The 12,518-nt window shown below is 37.2% G+C and overlaps 1 protein-coding gene across 4 annotated transcripts in view; it reads left to right on the top strand.

The window, feature by feature from the left end:
• NRIP1 (nuclear receptor interacting protein 1) overlaps window positions 1–12,518 on the top strand; it is a 121,482-nt gene that overhangs the window by 10,170 nt on the left and 98,794 nt on the right. For 3 of the 4 annotated variants that reach the window (XR_001515598.1, XR_001515597.1, XM_006773941.2), the window contains exon 2: window positions 9,899–9,980. The gene's annotated coding sequence lies outside the window, so the exon portion shown is untranslated. Of the gene's footprint in view, window positions 1–3,969; window positions 3,975–9,898; window positions 9,981–12,518 lie in introns of all 4 variants that reach the window. The other variant, XM_015570601.1, reaches the window with a different exon arrangement.

Here is a 12,518-nt window from a genome sequence, read left to right as displayed (position 1 = left end):
TGGGTTTAATTGGGAACATAAGACGAAGATTATGGAACCCATTCCCATATTTTCCTATGAATAGGTAACAAGATGAGAGGCCACTGTGTGGACCTTTGCTGATAATGTGCCCTGAACCAACCCTCTAGGTCTACCCCATAGAAAGCAAGCAAGAGAGAAGAGATCTAATGGTAGCTGTTTATGTGGGCCACAGACAGACCACATTCCTGACCTTGGTGAAACAAATAGGAAAGAAATATTCCCACTTATGGGATAGTGGGGAAGAGAGCATAGATGCTGAGACAGTCTCCAAACCTCTAACAAGATCCAGTTTGTCTCTCATGGTTCTCTTCATTGTAATGGTCACACTTGCTTAGTGTAATGTCTGTCTTCCTCGGTATAGGGTAAGCCCCATGAATAGGAGTATATTCATCAGTGTGTTGTCAGTGCTGTAGTTGCCTGGCACAGAAAAGGCTGTTATAAACATTTGTTGAATTGCACTGTACCTATGCCAGCTCTTGAGAAAATCTGGCTTTTTTGGGTGGGGGGAGAGTCAGGAATGGAGCCTCTGTGTATTTATATATAATAGCTGCTAATTATTATGTGTAAGTTGTGCATAATAGCTGCTGTTCTACATTTTTTTCTTTAATGTATTTAAATTAGAACTTCTAAAAGGAATAATATTCCTTCCTTAAAATGTATCATCTTTTTACAGGCATATTAATTATGAAGGGACAACTGAACCTAACTATTGGTGACATTATAATTACTTGGCACTTGGGATTATTTTGTAATGCTCTTTCTTTAAAACCACTCAATTTATAATAGATTTGAAAACATGGTCAACAGAATCTTTGGGGGGCATTTACATTTTTTTTTAAGGAAATGAAATAAAATATTTCTAGAATCATATAGTCAGGTTCCTTAGTCACTTCCAGTTGTCATAAGAATCCACCAGTTTGACACATTTAATGGCATTGGATTTGACTAGTTGGGCAGGAGGGGGGGCCTCTCAAATCTCATGTCTAGAGTAAATTTTGACATTCAATAATCTTAAAAGTTAGAGGGTATCAAGAATGACTTTATTCAAACCAGTAAGTTATAGGACTTTAGTATATGAAGCCCTTTTGTTATTTTTTATAAATTGAGATTTGTTCTTTTCTAGAGGTGAATTTTTTTTTAGAACACTGTCATGCTCAACTAGATTAATAATGCTAAGGCAGAAGAGAAAATTATTTTAAAATGGAGCTCAGAAATTTCCAGACTAGCAATTTTCTAATGCTAAAGAAAATGTATAGATTATCTGGGTTATATATTTACAGCATTGAGATTTAACAAATGCTCTTAAAATATCTTTAACCCAGTTTCTTGTTCTGTGAAGACAAAGTTTTTTTACTAAACTTAATTTTGCTTGCGTGGAAGTAGATGTTTCTTGTAAACAGAAAAACCATCTCTTCTCATGGTTCATATATTTCTCTGTGTAGTCACGTGCTTATAAGTCATAGGAAAAGAAGATATATAGACTAATGGACTATTGTCCTCAGTAAAGAGTAAAAACTTAGAAAACTATCCTATATAATCAAAGCCTACTATGCAAATCAACCTAACAGCAGAACAACCGGTGGAATGACCAGTCGCTATGACGCGCACTAACCACCAGGGGGCAGACACTCAATGCAGGAGCTGCTCCCAGCCCTCAGGTCCCAGGCCAGCCAAGGTGGGTGCCAGCTGGGGCCCCCAATTGCCCCGCAGATAGGCCCTCTTTGCCTAGGGACCCTAACCGTGCAAGAATTTCGTGCACAGGGCCTCTCGTGTAGTATATCCTTCTTTGTGCTTTCATCAGTGCATATCCTGAGTATCCAAACTGCCTTTTTCTTTCTTTGCCTGTCAATATGTTATAGAGTGCATCAGTTCTATACATTAATATGAATTTTTCACCGTTGAATTCCTCAGCAGAGATGCAAACTTATTTTCTATTTTCATGAACTGACTCTTATAACTAAGGCATGATGTCTCATTTAAATTAACATTATTTGCCAATGCACTAAAAAAATGCAAATGAGACTCTAAATCATTGCTTTGCTGCTACAAGTGTTTTAGTTTTGACTACTCATCCGTCCGCGTGCTTTACATTTTATACATCTTTGTGTATGTTCCTCCAATAGATACTTTCCTTTGAAGGCATTATTCTAATAACACGAACACATTCACTTTGAGTTTTAAACTCTTGTACCACAATGTCTTTTTTCCTCTTAAAAAGTAGTGAATTTTGTTCCAACGACAAAATTATTCATCATTTCATCACAACTCTGAATAATACTTCATTTGAAAACTATTATCTCTTCCATTTTATAATGGCGCTAACCTGTATGGTTCCAAGTTGCTAAAGGCAAAAATGACAATATTTGTTCATATTTGAAAATAGGCATTGGGCCTTTTGGCAGTCAGCCAAAAATATAAAATTAAAATCTGACTTTAAATTTTTTGAAAATGTAAAATTGATATGCTTTTTCTAACAAGTTATAAATAGAAATCCAAATTTTATTTTGTTAATTGACCTTTAATTGTATAGAATAGTAAAATGTTTTTTAGTTATATGAAGTGGAAAGAGACATAATAAGACACATTATTATATACTAACACAAAAATCCCCCTGTGATAATAGCTTGCTAGTTTGGACTACATTTCATTTCATTTTGCAGTGAATTTTAAAGTTTTTATTTTTTAGACTTCTGATAAATGTGAACAGCAATCCATATACATATAGGTGTGAAAATAATTTTAAAAATAACCAGCTGTGAATTTGTCCGTTAGGGTTAAGAAGCAACTTGTAATTGCTTTCTGGATCTTAAGTCATTTGCCCTATTGAATACTTAAATAAATCATCAGGGAAAAAAACGTATTTCATGCATATTGCTGTTTAAGTGTTGCATAATTGAGCAGTTCTAAACAACCATTGCTACTTTTAAAAAGAAAAAAAGTAGTGAGGGGCTAGAAATTTTTGGTGTGGGGAAGAAAGGAAAAAATTACTTCTAAACTCTGTTGATAGGCCTCTTTATTTTGCTTTAGATCTATGTGTGTGGTATAGTCGTGGTAAAATGTAATGAGTTGTGGTGAAAACATTAGTAACCATAATACACTGCTGGGTAGTTTATTAATCAGAGGTACCATGGAGAATAAAAGAGCTAAAGATTAGGTAGATTCAGTGAGGTTCCTCTGATGCCATGAAATGGGAGAGTCATTTAGTGTTTTCGGGCTTCAGTTCGTAAAAAAGTCGGTGGACTAGATTGATAATTTGGTTCTTCTCCTCTGTAGACTCTCTAAGAATCAGTATCACTCCAAAAGTGAAGTATTATTGTTGTATGCTTTGAGCAACAAGGTGCATAGAGCTAAGGGTTGGGAGGATGTTCCTTACGATTTTTTGAGCATGGCATTTAATATTTTATAGCAAAGTTTTTAGTTTAGCATAATTGAACTTGTACTAGATAGGGTTAATAGACTAGAACAAAAGGTCAAAGCATAAGGCATTAGGCTTAATTAAGGGAGAGCAGGAGTGGCAGGAGTGTGTGACAGTTAAATGGGTTTCCCACAGACTAATGTCGGTTACAGTGCAACCATGCCTCAACTTAAGTGGGTTATTTTGTGCAAAGGGCAGCAGTGATTAGCAGTTTGACATGCCAGACACTTCTGGCCAATCCCATCTGTTTTAGAGGTTAAAAAAGCACACCTTTATGAGCTGATGGATTGATTTGTGTGCCCGTCTGGTAAAGATTAGAAGTCCAAGGCCAATGCAGTAAATGTCAGTTATAGAATATTGTACTTTCCTCCTTGGCTCATTGTTTTAACCGCCAACTGTTTTATAATGGGAGATAATTGCTATTTATGGAATTGAATGCAAGATGGGTGGGGGAACAGGTGAGAGAGGAAGAAAAATATTTCCTAAATGGAATTGTGAATTAACATATTCTCTAGCAGGTATTTCAAATGGAGAGATGGTCTACTCTAGATAACACTTGATTTTATGAAGTGTTTATGGCTTATTCCCTATAGTTGGAGTCACATAGTTCTTTTCTGAGTGTTACCTAAGCAACCCTGTCAGTCCAGGATTTAATTTTATATACTCAACTGGTAAGTACTCAGGTACCTCGTTTATAGACTGTTTACCTCCATACCATCAAATATATTTAAGAAATGTAATATTTTGTTCATTGACCTCATGGGGAAGAGGAAGGGAAAAGAAAAAATAGAAAGACACACACATGTGGCTTTGTGGGCAGGATTTACTAGGCTCACCTGAGATTGATGCATTGTGTTAAAATTAAGTGTGTCTAAACCTAGACTCAGAGTTATCTATTTAACTTTGAGATCTGTAAGAGTGATGCCATTAATATAGTTTATTTTCAGTTCAAGGTTGTAGCCCATTTAAAGATACACAAACACATCCATGAAAAGGAAAATTCTAATTTTACGTAGATGAATTAGAACTTAGGTATTGTGATCATAATCAGTGAGCTTTAGGAGTATAAAGCTTTCAGTCTTTTGGGTGGACAGAGGAAGTATTTGAGAAATAACAAAGTTATCTTTATCATCAAATTACTACCAACCTAAAATTTGAATTCAGATAAAAATATAACCAAGAACATTGGAAATAATATTAGAAGATTTTGATTGGCCCCCTTGCTTTTATACTTCTCAAAGTATGTGAACCATGAATTGCCTGTTACATAATTATGCAGATTACAGTTGACCCTTGAACAACACCTGGGGTTAGGTGTGCCTTCTCCCTCCCTAATTGCTCCCCCCTAGGTGAAAATCCCTGTATAACTTTTGACTCCCCATAAACTTAAATTGTCCTTCATTATCCTCAGAGGATTGGTTCCAGTACCTCTGTGGATACCAAAATCCACAGATGTTAAAGTCTCTTATATAGAATGGCATACAGTTGGCCCTCCACATCCACAGATCCTAATTGTGGATCAAAAATAGTACAGGTATTTATTGAATATAAATATCTGTATAAGGGGATCCACATAGTTCAAACCCATGTTGTTCAAAGGTCAACTGTAGATACATTGTATTAGACCTTGAATTGCTTTTTAAAGAAAGAAAATTAAAATATCTAAACAGGATATGGTCACTGAATGTTACATGTTATTCATAATAATAACTAGTATCTTTAAAAATATTTTTTATTTTACTACTGAGAAATTCCAAAGGAAATTGGCTTAACTTATAAAGAGAAATTAAGGTGTTTTATTTTTCATTTAGAAATGACAAAGTAACATTGTATTATTGGAATTTATTTAGGATTATGGTACTTAAATATGTATTCATCCTCTGTTCTTTGTGGAGTAGCATCAAATGAGACGATTTGGATCCATTATAGATTTACACGATAAAGGTCTTGCCCTTCTACCAAGGGAGAGAAGGTATAAAGGCATAAATTTTATAATATTGTTTCTCTTTCATTAAATCATTTCTAAATTGCAAAAGATTGGCTTGAGTAGTATAAAAGTACTTGTGTAGTAAAATAAATAATGGAAATTTATCTAATTTAATGGACACATACTTCTTAAATGAATTTCCTGGTTATATTATAATAAACCAAAAAAAATTGGCATTCTACATTTGTGCCATTATGACAAACATTTTTGTGTAACCTAGATTCCATTCTTTATAGTTTCCTTCCCTTTTCTCCAGTAAACTCAAGTGCCAATAATACCTCGTTTGTGTTAGAATTTTACTAAACTGAAGGAAAATATTTTGTAGAATTAACTTGTTTTTGTGTATTTTGATATATTCTGAGGTTTTTGAAAAATATATGTTGTCCCTTATAATCTATGGTCATTAATTTCTGTCATTTTATTGTACTTCCTTAGTTTTACTAATGTGGCATTATTGTCTTTGAGACATGCATGTTAAGTCTTCTGCTCCTCTAAGCAAATTAGTTGGACATATGCTTGTTTAGGTTAAAAAAAAAAAAGCAAAAATTCTTAATATACAGATGCTCCTCAATTTATGATGGTGTTACATTCTGAAAAACCCATCGTAAGTTGAAAATATATTCAATACCTCATCTACTAATCACCATAACAGCCTAACCTACCTTTAATGTGCTCAGAACACTTCCATTAGCCTACAGTTGGGCAGTTATCTTGAGTTTCATCTCAAAAGTCATTGCCTTCCTCCTTTTCCCACTAGAAGCAGAACACACAAATGAACATTTTGTAGACCTGATGGGATGTGAAAACAAAACACAATATCCAAACAATGCTGGCAGCACAGTACACTGTAAAGTATCAATTGTTTACCTTTGATAGCTGGCTGACGGAGCTGCAGCCCACTGCCAATGCCCATTGTCACAAGGGAGAGAGTATCATACAGCATTTAGCTAGCCCAGGAAAATACCAAAATTCAAAATTTGATGTATGGTTTCTACTGAATGCATTTAGCTTTTGCACTATTGTAAAGTTGAAAAAAATGATAAGTTGAACCATCAAAAGTCAGGGATTGCCTGTACTTAAGATGCTGTTTTTTCAGTTCTTGTCCTAAAATTTTTTATAGCTTTGTAACCTGAATTTTAGTAGTTAGCAATTTTTATGAGACTCTGGAAAAAAAGAATTGCCCTATTTCATGTTTTGATTTTAAATGTTGTTAGGGTATAGGATTGTAATTTGTCTCTATTCAGGCAGATTGGTGTTAATAAGGAAGTCGTAATATGTGATAAACTTATCTAAATATATAGTCTTAGTACATATTTATATTTGTAAAATTAATGTGTTTATGTGTAATACATTTCAAATAGAGATGTACCTGTTAATTGCACTATGCGTTTGGTGTCTCCTAATGAGGGAGGGAGAAGGTGCTACCACACTGTCTTAAGTATATCATTCCTCCTGGGTAAATTGCATCATTTTCCTTGTTTTTTATTTATTTATTTTATTTTAAAAAGAGGAAGGGAGAGGGAGGGAGAGAGAGAGAAACATCAGTGGTGAGAATCATTGATCAGCTGCCTCCTGCACACCCCACACCCTGGGCAGATGCCCTGGCTGGGAACCAACTGTGACCTCCTGGTTCATAGGTTGATGCTCAACCACTGAGCCATGCTGGCTGGACATACATTTTACTTTTTTGTAATGTGACCTTGAGTCAGTGACTTCAGCCCAGAATAGTTTCAAAGACATGTAAGTAAAAGCAATTAAGGTATTATTTATCACCTTACATAGTTCAGATGGGATCTTATTGGATAGAGAGGTTTGTTTGCTTTATGTGGAAGGTCAGAATAAGGTTAAATTTTATTACGTAAAATGATTTGGTGATGTTTTTATTTAGCTGCTGAAAAGGTAGTGTCCTAATAGGAAATGATTTGGGGCCAAAAAACCCCCCAAAAAAACCACAAAAAAAACCAACAACACATTTTTTTTTAAGCAATAGGAAGTCTCTTCAGAGTGTTTGTGTGTTTGTTTTTTCTAATAGTTATAATTCTACTTTAAGGTGATACTTTCTGTCTTCTAAAGTTTGAGGTACATTGTGCCTTTAGTGTTGATTGTAAGTATTTTGACTTACACATATAAATGACATTTCCTGCTGCAGATGGAGGGTAGCTTAGGAGCTGCCAATATGTGCTTAGGGGAATCTGTGTTAATATCCATTTATCATGCCAATAGGGTGTAGGACCTCAGACAATAGGACTGGAGTCCCAATTCACCTATAAAGAGACCTGCTACCCAGTGAGGCTAATTGTCTATAGGGGTTGGCAGAGCATTGACATTGATAAAGGGTGTCCCAAAATTCACGCAAGAAGTAATTTTGATAGAAAACACAGGTTTATAATTAAAAATAGTAAATTTTTATTGATTCATAAAGTATACAGTATAGGGTTATGTATGGAATAGCATATCGGGCAAAATCCACAGCGTGTCACTGTTTGGTGCAGATTTTTGGCTGGAGGCATCATCGGACCATTCTTCTTTGAAAATACTGCTGCTCAGGCAATAACAGTTAATGGTACTCGCTATCTCGACATGATAATCCAGTTTTTTGTGCCTAAATTGCAAGATACGGATGTGGACGACATGTGGTTTCAACAAGACGGTGCCACATGCCGTATAGCCTGAGAAACAATTCAATTACTGCATGAGTCATTTTCTGGTCGTGTAATTTCCCATTTTGGTGATCAGAATTGGCCGCCCAGATCATGGGATTTAACGCCATTGGACTTTTTTCTTTGGGGTTTTTTGAAGTCTAAGGTTTATGCCAACAAACCCACGACCACCCATGCCTTGACGGAGGAAATTGAGCTCTGTATCAACGAAATTCAGCCACATTTATGCAAAAATGGTCATGGAAAATTTCAACAAAAGAGTGCGTATGTGCCAGCAAAGCCGTGGAGGCCATTTACCCGATATGCTATTCCATACATAATCCTATACTGTATACTTTATGAATCAATAAAAAATTTACAATTTTTAATTATAAACCTGTGTTTTCTATCAAAATTACTTCTTGCGTGAATTTTGGGATACCCTTTACTTGAAAAGTCTTGCTGATGAAGAACTGAGGTGGGCTGGCGGGGGGAAGATGAGAGAGAGAAAGGGAAAGAATGAAGTAATTAAAAGAAAGGCAAGTATGCTCGGCCAGCATAGCTCAGTGGTTGAGCATTGACCTATGAACCAGGAGGTCACAGTTCGATTCCCGGTTAGGGCACATGCCTGGGTTACGGGCTTGATTTCTAGTGTGGGCTGTGTAGGAGGCAGCTGATGAATAATTCCTCACCCATTGTTGATGTTTCTCTCTCTCTCTCTCTTTGTCCCCCCCTTCCTCTCTGAATTCAATAAAAATGTTTTTTTGTTTCTTTTTTAAAGAAAGGCAACTATTGTCCCTTGTAGTTGAACCATATAACTTTCTTTTATGGTATTTTTTATTTCAGCATGGTATAATAATAACATTTCTAAGATTCAGTGGCTTATTAAAACAATTACTGAGCATCTGCTCTGTACCTTGCATCATGCTAGGTATTGGGAGATTCAAAGATGAATGAAAAGTTCACAGGGAGAATGACAATAAGCAAGATATAGAGACAGTGACTTAGAGGTACAGTGGTTGAAGAGCCTTCCCTCCTAGGGTAATGAGGAAGCATCTCTCAGACATTTGGTACCCGTGTATGGTTTTAGGGAGACTAAAGACTACTGATAAAATGAAGAAATAAGTAAAATAGCTACTTTATTTTGAGAGGTTAAAGTTCAGGTTTATGGACCTATTTCTGGGCTAAGCTATCATTTATGAGTATAAGTTATAAGTTACAGGATAGAAATGGAGAATTCTAGAAATGTAAAACAGATACAAGGACAGTGACTGATATAAATGGAATGCTCCTGTAATGGAGCCAGGGAGTTTGTATCATGCCTCCTTTATCTCCAACTAGCTTCACTGTCCTTGGCCTGCTGATCAAGTGAAGTTTCCTCAGCTACCACAGTATTAAATGGAGACTGTGCCTCTTGCCCAAAACATTTCACCCACTGTTTTGTTCCTGAAAATATAAACTTTCCCACAAGTTGATGCCATTCTAGATCTAGGATGGTTCTAATTCTGAGTTTAACAACTTTTGTTCCCAGTGGTCAAGAAAAAAAAAGGGGGGTTGTTTCAAACTCTCTGTTGACTACTATAAAAATGTAATAAAAACAAGTCTATTTTGGTAAATAATTTTATAATGCAGGTTTTTAAAAATCTGATTTGGTCAACAGCTATGCCCAAGGAAAGCATGTATAGTTAAGAATATTTTTATCTCGCAATAAATCTTGTTTGTTTTCTGAGTTTAGTTTATTTTAGTCAGTAGTTAGGATTTTGTTGTAAAACATACTATTTGTTTTTTTAAAGGTAAGATGCACTTGAAGTAACACTTATTTCTCTTAATTTTCAGGAATTGTTTGGATTGTGAGCTATTTCAGAACTCTGTTCTCAGGACCCATTATTTTAACATTTGAGAGAAACACTTCCAGAAGGTATTGTATTTTGTGTCGTTGTTCCATTTTTTAGAAAATGTAGATAAGCCATTTCAATGATAGGAAAGAAGGCTATGCCATATTTTTCTACTTACTTTTCTTTTAAGTTTTTGTATTGATAAATTAGATGTTTAACATTTGTAACAGAGGCGTACATTTAAGTGTTGGTAAATTTTGAATTTAGTGTGAGTGAAAGAAATCCGATTTAGATGGAACCAGTTTTGCCTGTTTTAAATATCAGAAGCATTTCACCTTTTCAGTATTGCACAATTTATAAGAATGTTTTGATTCAAAATGAGATATAAAATGTTCCTGTTTTAGACATTGTGAAATATACATTAAGTAAAGCAGGCAGTCCTGAGGTCTTCCTACCTATGAAAAATCTACCTTCTATTTTAGGGATCAGCTGCCGTCTTTCTATCAGTGTTTCATTAGGATCGATGGACTTATGCAACCAGGTCACCCACCTCTGCCTCTGAATGCCCATCTACTAAATTCCTTGTCTGCATTATCACATGCGGTTAGGTTGATGTGGCATTACAGTTTATCTGCTTATTGGCCCAGAGTCTCAGAACATGTGATGTATTACTAGGAAGGGAAGGGATAGTAAGATTGTCAGTTGAGCAGCTTACCTGCTTCATGTTCTGTCTTTGCAACCCCCAAACCCATGTGAATACAGCAACTAGTTTGACTAGTTAGTGATAAACACGGTTCCATTCAGCCATATTCGAGGTTTCCTTGTTAGTGTCCATCTTTCCACCTCCCTTAAGTCTTGTGTTTTCCTTTTAAAAAACTTGCCAGCTGTCTTGCTTGGAATAGAAAGAAATGAAAGAAGGGCACTTAAATTCATTTAATTAAATGATATATTTTTTTAATATGTTTATTTTTAACTAGAGGCCCAGTGCACGAAATTCATGCACTTGGGGGGGCGTCCCCCAGCCTGTCCTGTGCCCTCTCACAGTGCAGGATCCCCGCAATCTATCGCCCCAAGGAGGTAGGCCCCACCCACTCATCCGGGGCTCCTCAATGGGTTTCCCCGAAGAGGTAGGCTGGAGCCGGGGGTCCTGCCTCCACACCACGGGACCCCCAAGCCTCGCTGCGCAGAGCCACAGGCCCTGCCTCTGCGCCACGCATGCAGTGTCAAGCCTCTGCCCACCCACCCGCGCGTGCTCTTTGTGCACACAGTCTCTTGGTGATCTTCCGTTGCGGCATGACGATCACATAGGCTTTTATTAATAGGATTTTTCGGAGAGCCAGAAAGGGAGAGATAGATAGAAACAATGATGAGAAAGAAGCATCAATAGGCTTCCTCCTACATGCCCCCTACTGGGAATAGAGGCTGCAACCCCAGGCATGTGCCTGACCAGAATCACACTGGTGACCTCTTGGTTCATGGGTCAATGCTCAACTACTGAGGCACACTGGCTGGGCAAAATGATACATTTCTTAAAGTTGTAGTAAATAGGTCAAATTCTTTCATTACATATTTATTAACTGGATATTCATGATTTATATTCACATGAAATAACACAAAAACCAGTTTTACATATTTTCTGAATCACTGGTTAAGGAGTATGAATTTCTAAAATTAGATGAATGTAGTTTTTTTATGTTTCCATAGCATTATATATTGGACTTTTAAATTAGAAACTCTTTATGTTCAAGATTATTTACTTTTAGAGGCCCCAGCCAGACCTGTGTCCTCTCGCAATCTGGGACCCCTTGGGGGTTGTCGGGCCTAAACAGGCAGTTGGATACCCCTCTCGCAATCCAGGATGTTGTATGCACCAGTAATCATGCTTTTCATACAGGTGAAAGGTATCTTGCTGTTGTATGGGCAGCTACATTTTTTTCTCCTGGTTATAAAAAGTAGTACATAACATGATCCTTCTGAGGCAGTAGTACCATTTTCCCCATCTTATGGATGGAAAAACTGAAGCAGAGAGAATTGGCTTTGTCACACAGTTATAGGAGTCAGAATCAGGGCTGACCACAAAATGTGCAAATCAGAGTTCATGCATGTTAATGCTGCATCATCCTGGTTTTTTTTTTCAGTGTTAGAGTAGCCTTGCCAGGTTTTAATTTTTAAATCTAAGAGACTGTTTCCAATATATAGGGTAGGGTATCTAGGCCTGGCTGGTGATCAGGGCCGATTGTGGGTCTACCGGTGGGCAGGGCGATTGGGGGCCCTTGTTGACAGCCACCGTAGCTGGTGGCCTAGCGCTGCCCACTCGCTGGCCCTGCCCTTGCCAGTCTCCTCCCTCTTGGGGGGCAGATGCTGGTCCGGGGAAGCTCATGCATTGAGCATCTGCCTCCTGGTGGTCAGTGCATGTCATAACGCCCAGTCGTTACGCCAGTTGTTATGCTGTTCGGTCAGTTTGCATATTAGGATTTTATTATATAGTAGAGGCCCGGTGCACAAAAAATTGTGCACTCAGGGGGGAGGGGGGTGAGTTCCTCAGCCCAGCCTATGCCCTCTTGAAGTCTGGGACCCCTCGGAGGATGTCCACCTGCTGGCTTCCGCCCGCTCCCCGGGGG

Source organism: Myotis davidii, unplaced genomic scaffold (genome assembly GCF_000327345.1).
Source record: "Myotis davidii unplaced genomic scaffold, ASM32734v1 scaffold24, whole genome shotgun sequence".
NCBI lineage: Eukaryota > Metazoa > Chordata > Mammalia > Chiroptera > Vespertilionidae > Myotis > Myotis davidii.
The sequence above is the reverse complement of the archived record's forward strand: the minus strand, read 5'-3'. Positions and strand labels throughout refer to the sequence as shown.